This window comes from Schistocerca piceifrons, chromosome 5 (assembly GCF_021461385.2).
Source record: "Schistocerca piceifrons isolate TAMUIC-IGC-003096 chromosome 5, iqSchPice1.1, whole genome shotgun sequence".
Lineage (NCBI taxonomy): Eukaryota > Metazoa > Arthropoda > Insecta > Orthoptera > Acrididae > Schistocerca > Schistocerca piceifrons.
In genome coordinates this window covers 497,431,130-497,449,992 of record NC_060142.1, presented here as the reverse complement: position 1 = coordinate 497,449,992, position 18,863 = coordinate 497,431,130, and positions in this window count along the sequence as shown.

The window sequence follows — 18,863 nt, the reverse complement described above, 5'->3', positions numbered from 1 at the left end:
ACTGCTTCCCTTTTCTGCACCATAAACTACTGTGTTAAATATTTAACGTCAAGCATGTAAGCGAGAAAAATGTTTGAAATTATGTTAAAATTCGTTGGTTGTACCTAAGTGCTGTTATTCTCAGATACATAATGAATACGAATTTGGATAATTTGCACACAATGGGTTACATTGCCTTGAGACATTTCCACATTTCCTTAACAGTAATCCCTGTCTTACCGTGTTAAACAATGGACATAAGATTATACCTTTGAATGAGTACATTACGACAGTATTTTAAGTTTTTAAAATCGCTCAGTAATTATATGACCTACTGAAAATCAAATGTTTGTTACCCCGGGAAGCTGTCAGATTGGCAACTTGCAACTGTGACCGTGCACCGTGCCGTCTAGTAATACAGATTGCTTGTTAGACCCCATGAACCACGATCATTGCCGCAGCGGGGTGGCTTGTGTACCCCAACGATACAGATACCTTGCACAGGTGCAACCACAACAGCGGAGAGGCGAGCCTAATATATGACTCCTGAAAGGGACAATAGCCTGTTCATTAGATGCAGGGGCAACAGTCTGAATGATTGACTAATCCTGTCTTGTGACACGAGCCAGTACGCCCTTGTTATGTTGGTACTGCCAACGACTGAAACGAAGGAGAATTTACCAACTACTGTATTTCCAGAGGACTTGCGGCTCTACTGTATGGTCAAATATTCTGGAAGTAAATCAGACCACCAGTAGCATCTTTGGGTGGGTACTACTCAGGAGGATGCTGTCGTAAGGAAAAACAACACTAGCTTTCTACGATTCTGACCCTGGAAATTTTAGATCGCTTAACCCTCTGATATTATTTTTCTTTAGCGCTGAGGCTTTTGGCTTGATGAAATCACCGATGCGACTCCAAGACAGACATGTCAAGTGGCACACTGGGTACTTCTACAAATGTATTACATAGTAGCAGTCACCTAACAGCGTTCAGAGCAACAGGAGAGAGTGTGCGAGGTGCCGGGGCTAGCAGTGTATTTAACACTAAATTCTAGAATCTACATATGTAAATGATGCTCTAAGCCCCCCCTATTCTAACTCCGACTTTTGCTGTTGCACAAGGATTAAAAAATATATGCGAACTGACTGTAATCAACCCTGCAAGTGGAGTAGAAAAGAGTTTGGCACCTGCAATAAATTAATTTGATAAATAAGTCAAATAAAGGAAGATTTCATTAACGTAGTGAGAAATGATGGGTTGCTCTACCGATTAACAGAATGAAAGTTCTGTCCAAAATAACAATATGATTTATTAAGACTAAACACAAAATAATAAACAAAAACACATGAAACATTTATAATACATCAAATTGGCTCAAATTGGATACTCAAACAAACGCTGTGAAGATGAAGTTGTCCCTAAACTAGATTGTGAGGTTTATGACGAAGTGGTATGTGGAGCCAATTCCTTGCCACTCAAATCTTAAGAGAGACACACAGCTAACCCAACATTAATTGCTGCTACTCAAGACAGAACAAAGTTAGAAAAAGACAAACAGGCGCGCTCTGCTGAGCTCTGATTATCACCTAGGAAAATCCCTATCTGCCGGTGCTGCGGACATACATTACCAAACTGTCTTCTTAACTGCCAGAACTCGATCTGGCGTACCGGAGGCGATGGCTGGTTGCTTCGACGTCCTCGACCGAAAGGCGAGAGCCGACTACTTAGAGCACCCGTACAGGCCGAACACACAACATTCCCGCCCCCACGACAGTGGCCGTGGTTAAACGTTCCAATCAGCAACTCGAAAACCGGCGGAAAATTCCACTCTTTTGCCGGAGCACTACCATTCCACCAATGGAGATTCTTGGCGCCAATTTCTGCGCTGATTTTGCTACGTCACGGAGCTATGCCCTGAGCAAGCCAATCACAGTTACTATTTTGCAGAAAGTGCGGGAATTTTCCCGCCACAACTGCCTAGGTACACAAGTCATTCCCATGCCTCGCTGGTAGCCCGCCAGAAAGTGTTTTCGCTAAGTTTCTGCGAAGTAACGGAACCTATAGCCCAGCCGCTACTTCAGACCCCTCCGGGCGTGTCTTTTGACAATGTCGGCGTCTGCAAAGCATTCACTCGACTTCCTCACACCCGTCGGCTTAACCCTTTCCAGATCAGCATTGCCCGCCTGTCACCGGACCACCCGGGTGACAAGAGACGCTGCGTGGGAAGTCCGCGTGTGAAGGAATAGCGACTTTTCACTGCATGCAATTAGAGATGAAAATCGTAAGATAGAAATACGAGAGGGGGCTTGTTATTTGGAACTATAATTTGTTTAAGGCATTATGAGTTCATGGAAGCTTAGAGATGTGGGATTGAGTGTAGAAAAAAAATGCAAATTTGCTTTCAAGTATAGCACGTGAAATAATAGGTTGTTAAAAACTGTATGTCCCAATGGTTCGAAAGTGAAACCCTCCTCCTTAAAACATTTGGTTGTTTACTGTTTGCCAATTTCTTCTTATATCAATAGCTTATTCTGATAATAAAGATTGATTATATGAAAAATATTACAGTTGTATTCCAAAGTGAAAGCAAACCACCTCCTTCAAATAATAAACTTTTTGTCAATTTCTTCTTGTATTCGTTGCTTACTGCACTGGTAAAGTTAAATTATGTGAAAAATTTTAAAATTACATTTCTTTTCATATTGGTGGGGCTCGAAGGATTAAGTGGGCAGGTAATTTACAGAACTTAAGAAGTGAAATAAATAGGCTGAAGTTAGACACAGTCTGAGAAACGCGATGGTAGGAAAAACGAGACTTACGGTCAGATGAGTACAGGGCTATCAACGCAAAATCAAACAGGAATATTATCAAACCAAAAATTAGAAATGCGGGTGAACTACTCTGAACAACATAGTGACCGCATTTCCATAGGGTTGATAGACACAAAGCCAACACCTACCACAGTGGCACAAGAGTGTATGCGTACTAAGCACCGCAGATGGCGACATAGAAAGAATATGCGATGAAATAAAGTAAACGATTCAGATCGTTAAGTGAGACAAAAATTAATTCTCTTGTTGAAATGATATTCGATAGTAGGGAAATGAAGAGAAGGAAAAAATAGTGAGAGAAGATTAATGTAGGTTGGCAGCAGTCATGCAGAGATCAAGAGGCTTCCATGGGATAGAGTAGCGTGGAGAGCTGCATCGGAGCTTTTTACTGTCGTACTTCGCATCTTGTAACCAGTCTATCAAGGTCTAGATTTCATTGTCGTTCGCAGTTCTTTATTTTTATTGATAATCTCTTTGGTATTTTGCAATTTTTATGACACCAAATATAAGAAGTTTGGAGCAAACAGAAGTAGGGTGTCTTTGAGTGAATAGTTTATTGATTGCAAAAATCATCGAGTAGAACAGAAGTGATATCTGGCGTTCCTCAAGGTAGTGTCATAGGCCCTCTACTGTTCCTGATTTACATAAATGATCTAGGTGATAATCTGAGCAGCCCCCTTAGATTGTTTGCAGATGATGCTGTAATTTACCGTCTAGTAAAATCATCAAACGATCAATTCCAATTACAAAATGCTCTAGAGAGAATTTCTGTATGGTGCGAAAAGTGGCAATTGGCACTAAACAAAGAAAAGTGCGAGGCCATCCACATGAGTACTAAAAGAAATCCGATAAATTTTGGGTGTACTATAAATCGCACAAATCTAAGGGCTGTCAATTTGTCTAAATACCTAGGGATTACAATTACGAGCAACTTAAATTGGAAAGACCACATAGATAATATTGTGGGGAAGGTGAAACAAAGACCGCGTTTTGTTGGCAGAACGCTTAGAAGATGCGACAGGCTACATTACACTTGTCCGTCTTGTGCTGGAATATTGCTGCGTGGTGTGGGATCCTTACCAGGTAGGATTGACGGAGGACATCGAAAAAGTGCAAAGAAGGTCAGCTCGTTTCGTGTTATCGCACAATAGGGGTGAGAGTGTCACTGATATGATACGCGAGTTGGGGTGGGAGTCACTGAAACAAAGGCGGTTTTCTTTGTGGCGAGATCTATTTACGAAATTTCAATCACCAACTTTCTCTTCCCAATGCGAAAATATTTTGTTGACACCCACCTACGTAGGGAGAAATGATCATCATAATAAAATAAGATAAATCAGAGATCGAACGGAAAATATTTAGGTGTTCGTTTTTCCCACGCGCCATTCGAGAGTAGAATGGTAGAGAAGTAGTATGAAAATGGTTCGATGAACCCTCTGCCAGGCACTTAAGTGTGAACTGCAGAGTAACCATGTAGATGTAGATTCGACAAGTCTGTTGTGTGGAGTGTATTGGGAATGAATCATAGACAGACAAAAAAAGCATTTTTTGGGTAGTTGCCGGACCTTGTGGCCGAGCGGTTCTAGGCGCTTCATCCCGGCACCGCGAGGCTGCTACGGTCGCAGGTTCAAATCCTGCCTCAGGCATGGATGTGTGTGATGTCCTTAGGATAGTTAGGTTTAAGTAGTTCTAAGTCAGGGGGACTGATGACCTCAGCTATTAAGTCCCATAGTGCTTAGAGCCGTTAGAAACATTTGGGTAGTTCTGAAATGTGGTTGTGGTGAGAAATGCTGAAACTGAAATGGATAGCCAGAATGACTGATGAAGAGCAACATTTCAGAACAGGTCAGGGAAGAAAACGAGTGAAAATTGTAAGATTGAGGAAAACACCTTGGCTGGGACACTTACTGAGAAAAGATTGCCTGCGACGAAGGTTTAATGTAGGAAAGATTTCTAGTAAGAGGGGGAGAAGAAGAGCTAGACTTGTAATGGTGTATGGTTTATTTATCATATGGCAATACATACACAAAGATTGCAAAACCATTACATACCAAAGTTAAACACAGTTGTGCAACATAAACTAACAGAAATATGGGCGTCAAAGTCTTTTTTGTATTTATCACACCACTTGTCGCTGTGAGGAGGAGTTAGAAAGGACCCTTGTAGGCACGTGTGGGACAAGTTGATACAAAGCGAGCACCTGTCTGTCGTTCTGCACTACAGTCACACGATGGTGATGAAGATTTGCCCTACTTGTAGAGAGTGTCTGCACATCTTCCATGGCGTGTTCGAATTCGGTTCAGGGTAGTCCAAATTGCCCGTGGCTGGTCAAATCCAGGAGATTTCTTCTAGATGCAGAGCATTGCAGGCGTTGCGGTGAACAGTTTTGCTGTCAGCAGCGCTTCCATTCATCGATGATATTGGTTGAATTCGGTTTCCGTGAGAGTCTTGACTGTGATAAGCGTAGGAGATCTTGATTTCAGTCTTCTTCGCTTCTCAGGGAATACGTCGTTCAGTACTGGAAGGTAATGTTATCAGTAATCTTCTGGTATTCACGCAGTAGCGCGCTTTTCCGTCTGATATCAGGAGGTGGAATACGGCTCAAGATAGGTAACCAGTATGTAGAAGTAGACCATATTGACCCACTAACAACGTCATGGCTTCATTAAGTTGTGCGTCTATCTTTTTTTATCCTACTAAGCCAGACAGACGCACGCTACCCAGCTGTTTAGCACAGTGGACCGAGCGCAGGTAGTCGAAGAGTATCTGCTGACGATTCCCAACGAGTGCCGCAGAGTTTATGGAAAATGTTTTTTCTGCTTTTGAGCTTGGCAGATGTTCGTGTCAAGTGCTCCTTAAAAGAAAGTGTCCTATCTAACGTGATCCTAAGGTATTTTGGATGCATGTTGGGACGAAGTTTGTCTCCTTCAAGATAGAGATCAATGGTTCTCTACGACAGTGAGCTGGACAGATGAAAACATGCGACCTCCGTTTTATTTGAATTTTGTCGCAACCATTACTGTCCACGTCCGTGACATTCCGTCAGTCACACGTGTTCTCTGGATGCTGCTAAAGAGCAGTCACTTCAAGGGAAGTGTCTAATGCCTAGAAGCAGAGGCAGATAGATAATCTCAAAGATTCCCTGGCTGAAATGAATTTGTCACAAGGCATGCTGTATGGTATTAAAAGTCGACAAAGTACCAGTAGGTTTCGGAAGAAGCACAGGACATAGTAAAGTGGAGAGTGTCAAGCCGATGCCTGTTGTAAGACATACACACCAAAATAGAATGTTTTAAGGTCCATGTTCCCTGAAAATATTAAGGCGAGCTATCTTAGAATGTTGCTCAAACGTGTGGGATCCGTACAAAATATGAAAAGCTGCAATATTGACTATATGCAAGAAAGGCCAGGACGAATGGTCACGAGTTTGTTTGACTCGTGGAAGAGAGTAACTGAAATGCTGAAAAACCTTTAGTGGCAAACATTAGAAGATTTACGCCAACTGTTCCACAAAAGCCTACTAACAATGCTCAAGAACCATTATCAAGAGCGGAATATAGGAATATGCTTAAGCGCCCTCGGAGTGGCCGCGCGGTTAGAGGCGCCATGTCACTAACTTCGCGGCCACTCCCGCCGATGGTTCGAGTCCTCCCTCGGGCATGGATGTGTGTGTTGTTCTTCTACATCTACATCCACATCTACATGGATACTCTGCAAATTATATTTAAGTGCCTGGCAGAGGGTTCATCGAACCACCTTCACAATTCTCTATTATTCCAATCTCGTATAGCGCGCGGAAAGAATGAACACCTATATCTTTCTGTACGAGCTCTGATTTCCCTTCTTTTACCGTGGTGATCGTTCCTCCCTATGTAGGTCGGTGTCAACAAAGTATTTTCGCATTCGGAGGAGGAAGTTCGTGATTAGAATTTCGTGAGATGATTCCGTCGCAACGAAAATCGCCTTTGTTTTAATGATGTCCACCCCAAACCCTCTATCATTTCAGTGTCACTGCCTCCCACATTTCGCGATAATACAAAACGTGCTGCCCTTCTTTGAACTTTTTCGATGTGCTCCGTCAGTCCTATCTGCTAAGGATCCCATACCGCGCAGCAGTGTTATAAAAGAGGACGGACAAGCGTAATGTAAGCAGTCTCCTTAGTAGGTCTGTTACATTTTCTAAGTGTCCTGCCAGTAGTACGCAGTCTTTGGTTAGCCTTCCCCTCAACATTTTCTATGTGTTCTTCCAATTTAAGTTGTTCGTTATTGTAATACCTAAGTATTTAGTTGAATTTACGGCTTTTAGATTAGACTGATTTATCGTGTAACCGAAGTTTAACGCGTTCCTTTGAGCACTCATGCGGATGACCTCAACTTTTCGTTATTTAAGATCAACTGCCAATTTTAGCACCATTCAGATATCTTACAGGGTGTTTCAAAAATGACCGGTATATTTGAAACGGCAATAAAAACTAAACGAGCAGCGATAGAAATACACCGTTTGTTGCAATATGCTTGGGACAACAGTACATTTTCAGGCAGACAAACTTTCGAAATTACAGTAGTTACAATTTTCAACAACAGATGGCGCTGCGGTCTGGGAAACTCTATAGTACGATATTTTCCACACATCCACCATGCGTAGCAATAATATGGCGTAGTCTCTGAATGAAATTACCCGAAACCTTTGACAACGTGTCTGGCGGAATGGCTTCACATGCAGATGAGATGTACTGCTTCAGCTGTTCAATTGTTTCTGGATTCTGGCGGTACACCTGGTCTTTCAAGTGTCCCCACAGAAAGAAGTCACAGGGGTTCATGTCTGGCGAATAGGGAGGCCAATCCACGCCGCCTCCTGTATGTTTCGGATAGCCCAAAGCAATCACACGATCATCGAAATATTCATTCAGGAAATTAAAGACGTCGGCCGTGCGATGTGGCCGGGCACCATCTTGCATAAACCACGAGGTGTTCGCAGTGTCGTCTAAGGCAGTTTGTACCGCCACAAATTCACGAAGAGTGTCCAGATAGCGAGATGCAGTAATCGTTTCGGATCTGAAAAATGGGCCAATGATTCCTTTGGAAGAAATGGGGACCCAGACCAGTACTTTTTGAGGATGCAGGGACGATGGGACTGCAACATGGGGCTTTTCGGTTCCCCATATGCGCCAGTTCTGTTTATTGACGAAGCCGTCCAGGTAAAAATAAGCGTCAGTAAACCAAATGCTGCCCACATGCATATCGCCGTCATCAATGCTGTGCACTATATCGGTAGCGAATGTCTCTCGTGCAGCAATGGTAGCGGCGCTGAGGGGTTGTCGCGTTTGAATTTTGTATGGATAGAGGTGTAAACTCTGGCGCATGAGACGATACGTGGACGTTGGCGTCATTTGGACCGCAGCTGCAACACGGCGAACGGAAACCCGAGGCCGCTGTTGGATCACCTGCTGCACTAGCTGCGCGTTGCCCTCCGTGGTTGCCGTACGCGGTCGCCCTACCTTTCCAGCACGTTCATCCGTCACGTTCCCAGTCCGTTGAAATTTTTCAAACAGATCCTTTATTGTATCGCTTTTCGGTCCTTTGCTTACATTAAACCTCCATTGAAAACTTCGTCTTGTTGCAACAACACTGTGTTCTAGGCGGTGGAATTCCAACACCAGAAAAATCCTCTGTTCTATGGAATAAACCATGTTGTCTACAGCACACTTGCACGTTGTGAACAGCACACGCTTACAGGAGAAAGACGACATACAGAATGGCACACCCACAGACTGCGTTGTCTTCTATATCTTTCACATCACTTGCAGCGCCATCTGTTGTTGAAAATTGTAACTACTGTAATTTCTAAAGTTTGTCCGCCTGAAAATGTACTGTTGTCCCAAGCATATTGCAACAAACGGTGTATTTCTATCGCTGCTCGTTTAGTTTTTATTGCCGTTTCAAATATACCGGTCATTTTTGAAACACCCTGTATCTAAAGCGTTTTGCAGTTTGTTTTGATCTTCTGATGACTTTATTAATCGATAAACAACAGTGTCATCTGCAAACAACCGAAGACGGCTGCTCAGATTGTCTCGCAAATAGTTTATATGGATAAGCAACAGCAAAGGGTCTATAACATACCTTGGCGAACGCCAGAAATCACTTCTGTTTTACTCGATGACTTTCCGTCAATTACTACGACCTGTGACCTCACTGACAGGAAATCACAAATCCAGTCATATAACTGAGACAATATTCCATAAGCACGCAATTTCACTACGAGCCGCTTGTGTGGTACAGTGTCAAAAGCCTTCCGGAAATCCAGAAATAAGGAATCGGTCTGAAATCCCTTGTCAATAGCACTCAACACTTCATGTGAATAAAGAGCTAGTTGTGTTTCACAGGAACAATGTTTTCTAAACCCATGTTGACTGTGTGTCAATAGACTGTTTTCTTCGAGGTAGTTCATAATGTTCGAACACAATACATGTTCTAAAATCCTGTTGCATATCGACGTTAACGATATGGACCTGTAATTTAGTGGATTACTCCTACTTCCTAGCATAATCTATTTTGAGTTAGTTTAAGTAGTGTTAAGTCTAGGAACCGATGACCTAAGCAGTCTGGTCGCTTAGAAACTCACACACATTTGAACATTTGAATATGCTTAAGCCCTCTTAGGGACTCCGTAGATCAGATTAGACTGATTACAGCGCCACATGTGCTATGTGATCAAAAGTATCCAGGTAATCCTATGTAACTTGGAACTGGTCACTAGACGTCACGGAAAGCTGACCTGTCATTATTTCAGGGGTAGAGAGTATTGTGTTGTCAGTAGAGAAGTATAAGTAACATAGTAACAGCACAATGCATGGATCAGGATAGTTCAGTGACTTCGAACGTGCGGTAGTCATTGGTTGTGGCCTGCCAAGGGCCCTTAGACATGGCCAACCGATTCGGCTCATACTTCACATGTCGCTTGTGTGCAAACGAAAATAAAAGACTTAAGATATTTCGGCTCAACTCCCCTGCAGTTTTGAGAAAACCCCTAAATTTCACGACACGCAATCGAATCAAATTTAACAGGATCAATAGATCACTGAATACTCAACACGTTTCATCATCATATAGGGGATCCGCAACGCATATTTTACTAGAAATCGAGTAAATAAACTGTACGGCTGTCCCTTACGTACCCATAAAGTAAACTCTGTCCAACGAAAGCGCCGCTGGTGTAGCGAGCGACTGAGGAGGAGAGAAACTTCGCACGATTCCCGTATGCATTCTACACCTCCTTATTTTCTAAGTGGTTTTCCATATCGAAATTAGTACTGATAGAAAAAGCTAATAAGGTAATTAGAAAGGAGTAATAACACGACAGACAAATAAATTTCTCAGACATGTTGTATTAGTAGAGAAATAAAATTTTGAGACATTGTATGAAAACAATTCCGAGTAATGCTGCTGTGCATTTGTCACGAGAGACCACAGACAGCAGACCGTGTTACTCTTGTTTATAGCGAGGTGTGGTGCATAACTTTTTATGGAGGTTTCAAAATTGCAACGTGTTTCTGAAAAACCCAGCAACAATAGTACAACTGCGCTAGCGCAACAACGCTTCATAGCATAATTCGTGACAAACTTCCAGCACCGATTCTTCGGGCGATGTTATTATATGCGCGGTACGCATTAAAAATTAATTCTTAAAAAAGAAATACAGGATGTCTCAAAATAATGTATACACTCTTTGAAACAGGATATCTCTCTAATTAAAGGAGACAGAAATACAATTTTCATGGGAAATAATTTAGAGGGCGGTGAAAAACATAACAATGGTTTCTTTTGTTTCAGGATTGTCAGCAAACATGGCGTTATCGTTTGAACAACGGAAATGAGTGCTAAAGTGCTACTGGAAAACAGAGAATGTGAGTGCGATACGCCGACGTCGGAGAGTTGAATTTGGAACACCACCACCGATAAGAGTAACAATTACAAGAATCAGAGGTAAGTTTGAAGTCGAAGGAACGGTGCACGGTATGAAGAAGGGACATAGCGGACGTAAGAGAAGTTCAACAGACAATGAGAGTGCTGTTGCAGTGATCCAGGCATACACATAATCCCCGAAGAAATCTGTGAGACAATGCTCTCGTGAGACTGGGATCTGCAGAAACAGCGTTCATAGAACTTTAACTCTAAGCCTAACATTCCAAGACTTCTTCATGCTCTTAACGAGGATGATCCTGATAGGCGAAGCGAATTTTGTGAGTGGTTCATTAACAGATACGAAGAAGAGCAAGGTTTCCAAGATCGAATTCTTTGGTCAGATGAAGCGACGTTTAAACTCGGTGGAACAATTAACCGCTATAACTACGTGTACTGGGCCAGAAGGAATCCATACGTAACCGAGCGAAGGCATGTTAATCTATCAGTAGTAATAGTCTGGTTTGGTGTGGAGGAGTTAATCAGGCCGTACTTCTTTGACAACACTGTCACGGGCGATTCAATCTTGGAAATGTTGGAAATGATAACTCCTGCTCTTAGCGTTGTGTTTGGAAATGAAGATTATTACTTCCAACAGGATGGGGCTCCACCTCACTTTCACCTGGATGGATGAGGGCATTTCTCAATCGTATATTCCCTGCCAGATGGATAGGACGAAGAGGGACTGTGGAGTATCCCCCTTGATCTCCAGATTTAACTCCTCTAGACTTCTTTCTGTGGGGTACTCTCAGGAATACAGTTTACGCTGCGAAACCACGCACACTGGATGATGTCAGAGAGCAAATTGAGCAAGCATGTGATGCTGTTGCATTGGAAACAATAAAGTTGGCATGTCGCTCAGTCGTAAGTCATTGTCAACGGTGTATTGCGATGGACGGGTATCAGTCTGAACATTTACCACCTGAAGTCGGATCATGAGGCACCTAACACCACTCAAATTGTATATCTAACTCATTTCATTAAAGAGATGTTCCGTTTCAAAGAGTGTATACGTCATTTTGGGACACCCTGTATTTTTAAACATAAATCAAGTCTGTTTTCCACCACATCTTCGGAAGGAACGATGTAGTTGCGCGAAAACTGCCTTCATTCGATGTCCTTCGTGCTGCGAGTAAAATTCCTTCTAATGTTTATATGACAAGTACCAGCCATGAAGCTGTTCGCAATAAAGTTAAGACATTTAACACAGTGAGTGAAAGAGCCATTGCAGAGCGACCACGATTAACAGTTTAAGTTTTTGGTAATCGAAGTCATTTGTGAAATTTATTTGCCTACCTTATAATTATCCCTTATTGATGACCTTATTAATTCCCGTATTCCTACCAATTTACATACGGGGAAAAACAAAAAAACGCAGAATTCAGGCGGGAATTGAATACAGGTTCTCTCCCACCCGGCTAGAGCCTTGGTCGTTACACCATTGGCGCTTCCGTTGAACAGCTTTTACTTTATGCTTATAGAAGCGACAGCGTACCTGTTTCTTCGCTCGATTTCCAGGAAAATACCGCGTATGCGGCACCCACGTACGATGATCAGAAATACTCACTTTTCAATTCTCTATTGTCCCCGTCAATTTTGAACCTATTAAGGATCATGAAATTTACTGGTAGCTTTCTCAAAAAAAAAAAGGGGGGGGGGGAGGTTGAAACAAAATATCTTAGTCTTTCAGTTTACGTTGCGCTCAGGCAACCAGCCAAATATGAGCTCAATCGGTTGACCGTATCTGACGCCTTCCCCTTGCGTATAACAAATCCATCAGATGTACTTCAACCCTTCTAAAGATACCCAGGTTGTGTAGATTTTAACCGTTCCCGTTCTCTTTTTAATCTCCCTGTTTTAAAACTAGGAGACACTGTTCTCACCTTTAAGGAAAAAGTAAAATATCGCGGGCTTATTTTTGATGAGAAGCTCACATGGTTGCGACACCTAAACGATCTAAAAGTCCGCTGTTTCAAGGCTTTAAACGTCCTTAAATGTGTCAGTCATAGGTCCCGGGGCGCTGACAGGGCACGTCTGCTCCAACTTTATAAGGCCTTTGTGCGACCTCGACTCGAATACGGATGTCAAGTTTATGGATCTGCAAGACCTTCGTACCTCAAAATGTTGGTTGTGATTCACCATGAGGGTATTAGGCTTTCAACGGGGGCTTATCGCACGAGTCGGTTGCTAGTCTATGTGTCGAGTCTGGAGAGCCTCCGCTGTCCATTCGGCATCTTCTCCTCGTGGTACGGCAAGCATACAGGGCCAAGTCCACTCCTTTTTCGTTGGCGTCCAACACCTTTTCACAGCCGGCACTGGAACGTTTCTTCCGCCACCGTCCGAAGGCAACAAAGCCGTTTGGCATCTGTGCGAAGGAAAGTCTCGAGTCAGTACACCTGGGGGGCATTAAGGTCCTCAACCAGTGATGGAGTAGGGGATCTCCCTGGCTACTAAAACGGCCGAGATTACTTCTTGATCTGAGTATTGTACCCCGGACCACCTTTTCAAAATTAAATTTACTGAGATTTTAGACCACCATTCAGATTTCATTACTGTTTACACGGATGGGTCTAAACAGGGGGATTTTATGGGCTGCTCTGCTGTGTTTCCCGATACTGTCATTAGGATAGGGCTCCCAGAGCAGTTCTCAGTTTACCATGCAGAACTGTTTGCCATTCTGAAAGCATTAGAGCATATGCGACGACATAATGGCAAGAAATTCATCGTCTGCTCCGATTCCCAAAGTGCTCTACACGCTCTTGAACAGATGTACACTGCAGATCGGATGGTGCAAGAAGTGCAGGACGCACTCCTGCTCTTGCAAAAGCAGGATAAGGATGTAATTTTCTGCTGAGTTCCAGGGCACAAACGGATTCCTGGAAATGAACTTGCAGACGCGTCTGCCAAGGAGGCTTGCTCCAACCCACCTCCTGCTCGCTGTTCCGTCCCCCTGCAGGCAATAACATCATTCGTGACTCGGAAGGTCATGCGTTGGTGGGAGGCTCAGTGGCTGGAAGTGAGGGATAGTAAGTTGCGAGCGGTGAAGGATTCTGTCCGACCGTGGCTTACCTCCTTCCGACCACGACGAGCTGAGGAAGTAGCACTTACACGGCTTCGAATAGGACATTGTCCATCGACACATGGTTTTTTGTTACGTCGTGAGGAGCCACCAACGTGTCAGACATGTGGGACACAGCTGTCCATACGACATATTTTTACTGAGTGTGTTTTATATGCGGGTTTGAGGGAAGATTTAAGTTTCCCACCAGACCTGACCTCTATTTTAACTAATAATGAGTTTCACGTTTTTGTGTGATGTCTGGACTTCTTCCCAAAATATTGGGATTGAGATCTTAATGTGCTCTAAAGTGGTTTGGTCACCCATTATTTGTAAGTGGTCACCAAGCCACAGTTAATTATTTTTACCTGTTTTGTACTGGTATTTTACTTTTACTTTTATCTATCTGTTTTGATGTGCTACGTCCAATCTTGAAATTTGAGCATTTACAATTCTCGCAAAGATCGGCTCTGAATTGATCCTTGTTTAACAGATCTTGGCTGCACTCGTCAACATTTATTTTGGAAACGGGCGCTGATAACCTCGTTGTTGTGCGCCCTAAAACACTAATCATCATCATCATCATCGACTGTTACTGACGTGACTGTGGGAACGCGAAGGAAGAGCTACCCTAAACGAAGGCCAGGCATACCCCACGTGGTGACGAACAGGGGCCGCCGATAATTGTGGTTACAAAAGATCGCATGAAATCGAAGGAAGGAATCACTTGTGAGTTCCAGAGTGCTACCAGAAGTCCAAGTAGCACTTCGTTTGTGCGTAGAGAGTTAAAAGGAATACGGTGCAATGGTCGAGCAGTTCCTCAAAAGTCGTCCATTTCTGTAGTCAATTCTCAGCGACACTGGGGTTAATGTAAAGAGCTACGCAGCTGGACAGAGGACGACTGGAAACGGCTGATCTGGAGTGTTGCATCACGATATAACCTATGGCTCTTTTGGGTTAGGCGATTGTCTGGAGATCGTTTCCCGTCATCATGTGTATTTTGAGGAGCTCATGTTACGGTATGAGATGTTTTTCATGGGTAGGGAGTGATGACCTATAGCGCATAGGAAAACGTTAAATGTAGAAGGATATTCACACATTTTACACCATACAGCAGAGTAACATTTCTGGGACAATGATTGCAGGAAATCGCACATGCGAACATCACCTAAAATATATGAGTAAACAAATGCACTTGAAAGTGAGAATAAATCCTCGGAACGTGTTGTACTAATCATGAAAATATAAGTAGGTTCTGCAGTTGCTCATTATTTAAATCATGAATCACACAGGTGCAGGCTTACTAAAAACATCGATTATGATGAACGAAATTAAGAATGTGTTCGAAATGTTTGATGTTTGGATAATATGTGGTCTTTGGAGAAGTGAGTAGCTGAGAAAAAAAAGGAAACTGGAACTGCTGTTTCGTTTGGTCAACTGGGCAGTAAGGAATCAGCTGCGTTAACTAGCGGTTACTTCTTACAATTAGCAACAAGTTTTTGATTCAATACAAAAACAATAATTTTCCAAAGAAGCAACCTTCCTAACACTTACGGGCTTGTTGTTGTGGTCTTCAGGCCAGAGACTGGTTTGATGCAGCTCTCCATACTACTCTATCCTGTGGAAGGTTCTTCATCTCCCAGTACCTACTGCCACCTACATCCTTCTGAATCTGTTTAGTGCATTCATTTCTTGGTCTCCCTCTGCGATTTTTACCCTCCACGCTGCCCTCCAATACTAAATTGGTGATCCCTTGATGCCTCAGAATATGCCCTACCAACCGATCCCTTCTTCTAGTCAAGTTGCCCCACAAATTTCTCATCTCTCCAATTCTATTCAGTACCTCCTCTTTAGTTATGTGGTCCACTCATCTGATCTTCAGCATTCTTCTCTAGCACCACATTTCGAAAGCTTCTATTATCTTCTTGTCTAAACTATTTATTGTCCATGTTTCACTTCCATACATGGAGTGTAGATCCATACAAATACTTTCAGAAACGACTTCCTGACACTTAAACGATACTCTACGTTAGCAAATATCTTCTTCAGAAATGCTTTCCTTGTCCGTGTTTCACTTCCATACATGGAGTGTAGACTCCATACAAATACTTTCAGAAAAGACTTCCTTGCACTTAAACTATACTCTATGTTAACAAATTTCTCTTCTTCAGAAATGCTTTCCTTGTCCATGTTTCACTTCCATACATGGAAGGTTTTCCTTTCCATACAAATACTTTCAGAAAAGACTTCCTAACACTTAAACTGCACTCTATGTTAACAAATTTCTCTTCTTCAGAAATGCTTTCCTTGCCATTGCCAGTCTACATTTTATATCCTCTCTACTTCGTCCATCATCAGTTATTTTGCTCCCCAAATAGCAATACTCATTTACTACTTTAACCGTCTCATTTCCTAATCTAATTCCCACAGCATCACCCGATTTAATTCGACTACATTCCATTATTCTCGTTTTGTTTTTGTTGATGTTCATCTTATATCCTGCTCTCAAAACACTGTCCATTCCGTTCAGCTACTCTCCCAGGTCCTTTTCTGTATCTGACAGAATTACAATGTCATCGGCGAACCTCAAAGTTTTTATTTCTTCTCCATGGATTTTAATTCCTACTCCAATTTTTTTCTTTTGTTTCCTTTACTGCTTGCTCAATATACAGATTGAATAACATCGGGGAGAGGCTACAACCCTGTCTCGCTCCCTTCCCAACCACTGCTTCCTTTTCATGTCCCTCGACTCTTATAACCGCCATCTGGTTTCTGTAGAAATTGTAAATAGCCTTTCGCTCCCTGTATTTTACCCCTGCCACCTTCAGAATTTGAAAGAGAGTATTCCAGTCAATATTGTCAAAAGCTTTCTCTAAGTCTACAAATGCCAGAAACGTAGGTTCTCCTTTCCTTAATGTATTTTCATAGATAAGTCGTAATATCAGTATTGCCTCACGTGTTCCAACATTTCTACGGAATCCAAACTGATCTTCCCCGAGGTCGGCTTCTACTAGTTTTTCCACTCGTCTGTACAGAATTCGTGTTAGTATTTTGCAGCAGTGGCTTATTAAACTGATAGTTCGGTAATTTTCACATCTGTCAACACCTGATTTCTTTGGGATTGGAATTATTATATTCTTCTTGAAGTCTGAGGCTATTTCGCCTGTCTCATACATCTTGCTCACCAGATGGTAGAGTTTTGTCAGGACTGGCTCCCAATGTTGTCTACTCCTGGGGCCTCGTTTCGACATAGGTCTTTCAGTGCTGTGTCAAACTTTTCACGCAGTATCATATCTCCCATTTCATCTTCATCTACATTCTCTTCCATTTCTATAATATTGTCCTTAAGAACATCGCACTTGTATAGACCCTCTATATACTCCTTCCACCTTTCTGCTTTCCCTTCTTTGCTTAGAACTGGGTTTCCATCTGAGCTCTTGATATTCATGCAAGTGGTTCTCTTTTCTCCAAAGGTCTCTTTAACTTTCCTGTAGGCAGTATCTATCTTACCCCTCGTGAGATAAGCCTCTACATGCTTACATTTGTCCTCTAGCCATCCCTGCTTAGCCATTTTGCACTCCCTATCGATCTCATTTTCGAGACATTTGTATTCCTTTTTGCCTGCTTCGTTTACTGCATTTTTATATTTTCTCTGAGGGGCTTAAGAGATTGGATTTTTTGTATGAAAAGTAAAATTCAAATAGTTTCGACTACGCAACAGTGAGACACAACTTGAAACAATCATGTCATAAAAATGCCTTAGAATAATAATTCGTAGAGATTTAAAGTAGAACGAAACAAAGACTGAATATCAGTTAATGTAACCGGTAGGCTTCAGTTTATTGGAAGAGTTACCAAAGGTGCTTTAGCCCTGGCGAAACAAGATCGGATATTGTATTTAGCGTAGGATCCTTTACTGAAATCCGAATTCGTGACTATCTTGAACAGCGAAAGGCAAAATGGTAGCAAGCGGCTGTAAGTTACTCGAATTGTACTAAACGAGACAAGAGAATCTGCGGCGTTCATAAACTAGCTACAGCTTCGAAGCGAGTGAGCCGATAACATTCGACGCAGGGACCTTGGTGATCCACAGTAAATCGTCGGAGAAACGCCGTTTGCCGACTGGCCAATAGCAGTTAACTGCATCGTCATATCGACATTAGTCATTCCCTCCCGAGGAGAATAGCCGTCCTACATTAGTGTACGTGCAATATAAAGCGTGCACATTTTCTGCAGGCTGCGATTTATATGAGTGTAAGAGCAATGAACGAGATGTATCATGCCTGTGACCACAGTGATCTCCGACGAGAAAATACATACGCCCTCAAAAACACGTGAATGTAAAAGAGTTTTGAACATCAATAGTTTGAAGGTAAATAAATATTTGGCATGTAGTAGAAGGTGAGTGACAGAACACAGTCAGAAGAAAATGAATGTATGGAGTTTACGACTGTAATGCATGGAATGGCATGTAAGTTGGCTTTGTCTGGCAGCAGATGGCTAATGGATGATTATGATTTCACTTCGTAGTATTTCGCGAAGTAATTCATAAAGTGCTTTCTGTCGCGTGTAATTTCCAGTCGGGATCCCCATATGCAGTGCACAACAAAAGGAAAGTTTATAATGACGACTAAAAGCTGTTTAATAGCAGAGCTTGGCATGCTTGCTTCTACGAATGGTGCAAGATCTGACGAATGAGTGAACGGTTAAACACGATGATTCTGTGAAAACGTACAAAGATTAAGCAGTATAAAGAGGACAAGTGGGGTCTGAAGAACCAGTTTAAATGTCTTTTTGCATTGTAAAAGCGTTGGCTGCACCTTTCCACTTACGTCATTTATTTTCGTTATCTTATTGGTTACAATGACTAGCTAGCGTTATTTTCATTTACTCCGCTACAGTACTCTCCTATGCTCACGTATAAATTGTTGTTGTTGTAGGCGTCAAACGGAAGACTGGTTTGGTACAGCTCCCCACGGTAGCTTATTCTGTGCAAGCCTCTTCATCTGTACGTAACTACTGCAGCCCAC